Source organism: Orycteropus afer, unplaced genomic scaffold, assembly GCF_000298275.1.
Source record: "Orycteropus afer afer isolate SDZICR_OR568_19922 unplaced genomic scaffold, OryAfe1.0 scaffold00038, whole genome shotgun sequence".
NCBI lineage: Eukaryota > Metazoa > Chordata > Mammalia > Tubulidentata > Orycteropodidae > Orycteropus > Orycteropus afer.
Window position 1 is genome coordinate 7278872 of NW_006921625.1, and position 2210 is coordinate 7281081.

Below are 2210 nucleotides of genomic sequence, written 5' to 3' on the forward strand. Positions count from 1 at the left end.
AAAAATCTTTGAAACACTACAGTTTCTGGCCCATTATGAAGTATAAAGAATGCTTGTATCAGAGACCATCTTAAATTTCCCTCAACTGTGGTTTTCTCACTCTATTCCCCATCTTGCCAATACCCTTTTTTCCAGCCATACTCTTTCTTTCTTTGTCAGTACTAATGAACGCTACTATGTGGTGAAGCAAAGAGGTCACTTTGCGGACTCAAGTGCACTTGACCCAAGCCATGGTATTTTCCAGCACCTTACATGCACATGAAAGCTGGACATTGAATAAGGAAGACCACAGAATAATTGGTGCCTTTGAATTACGATGTTGGCAGAGAATACTGAATATACTGTGGACTGCCAGAAGAACAAACGTATCTGCTTTGGAAGCAGTACAGCCAGAATGCCCCTTAGAAGCAAGAATGGCAAGACTTGCTCTCACATACTTCGGACATGTTCTCAGGAGAGACCAGTCCCTGGAAAAGGACATTGTATCTGGTAAAGCAGAGAATCAGCAAAAACGAGAGACCCTCCATGAGACAGATTAACACAGAGGCTGCAACAATGGTCTCAAATGTAGTTATGATTGTGAGGATGGCACGGGACCAGGCAGTGTTATGGTCTGTTGCACACAGTCACTCTGAGTCAGAACCAACCTGACAGCACCTACAACAGCAACTATGTGGGCAGGACTCTACTAAGTACTGAGACTAGAACAAGACACACAGGTTTGCCCTGAGTCCACAGTCTTAATGGAGAGAGACATTAAGCAAAGAGACCAAAGAAAATCATCACAATTGTGATCATTGCTCTACAGGAAAAAGAGGTGCTAAGGAACATTTGGGGAGCTCTGGTGGCATAGCCCCCAAGGCATTTGACTGCGAACTAGAAGGCTGGAGGTTCAAACCCACCAGCCACTCCTCAGTAGGAAGGCTGGGTAATCTACCTACATAGTGATACTGCCTCAGAAACCCAAGGAGGGGTTGGCTCTGAGTCACACCTGACTCAACCACAGTGAGTCTGGTTTTTTTGGTTAAGAAACATCTGAGCTCAGGTCTTAAGGACACAGGCTAGAAAAGCCAGTGAAGAACATTATAGCAAAAAAAAAAAAAAAGACTTACCTTACCTTTCCATTGAAATTGATAGTCACTTGTGCTGCAAGCTTGTCTCAGCAAAGCCAAACCTAAAAATGAATCAGTTTGATGGCAATAGAGTAGTCCAACTAAATATCAAACACTCTGGGGAAAACAATTCAACCCTTGTCATCCACATATGCGATCACTAGGAATGTTTGTGGGCTAATTTGTTAGAGTTTGACCTACAGCTGCCTGGGAGAAGATGGTTGGCCCAGCAGTGCCCAGGCTTTCCCACCAAGTACAGGGCTTCAGGTACATCTGTGGCCATTTGCCAAGCTTGTGAGGCCACCTGTACAAACACATGGTGTTTAAAGTCCCAAGGTCACTGTTCTTTATTCTGCTGCATCTAAACAGAATAAATCAGATCAAGTAGAAAAGCAATTGTTGAGAGTAGCACAAGTTCTGAAGAACCTCAAGGTAGGTTTTGCTATTCTGAACCCCCATGTAAAGGCTTCAAGTGGAAAAACTAAATGACACCCAAGCAGAATAGAGGTTTTCGCCCCTCATGTCCAACCTGATCAGTTTGCTTGCTGATAACGGTCACTTGAACCCCAGGCATCATTTCTGCCCTTTGGCCATCATTTGAGTGTCCACCATGGAGAAGTTCCTTGCTCAGTTATCACTGCATCTCCCTTAGTCAAGGCCTCTCTTTCTGAAGTAAAAACAGTCATGCAGAGCTTCCTAAAATCAAGGCCAGGTGTTGAAATTGGAGGTTAAGACCAAGCCATCAATCTGGGAGGAATGGTTGCCCCTATTAGTGAGAAATACGTTGATATGTCTACAAAATCCAAGACAGAAGCTGAGCAAGGCTATGTGGGAGATTCTGCAAAAGCACTGATTTTCCACCCTCAGTGGAAATTCTTCAACAAGGATCATCAAAAAATGCTTCATGAATAGCCCAAAAATCCAGTGCTAATTTATTAATGAAAATATTGTCATTTTCGGTGTTTATATCAACACATAATATTTCCCACATACTGTGCCTCTTCCAAATAGGGTTCCTTCATAATTTATAACCATGGCCCTGCTTCTCCAACAGCTTTCTCCAATGATTTGTAGTAAAAAAGAATAAACAGGAGGGTT

The 2210-nt window shown here is 43.0% G+C and overlaps 1 pseudogene; it reads left to right on the top strand.

The window, feature by feature from the left end:
* The first annotated feature begins 1329 nt into the window (after positions 1-1329).
* On the top strand, positions 1330-1965 carry LOC103193639 (annotated as a pseudogene).
* The last annotated feature ends 245 nt before the right edge of the window (positions 1966-2210 follow it).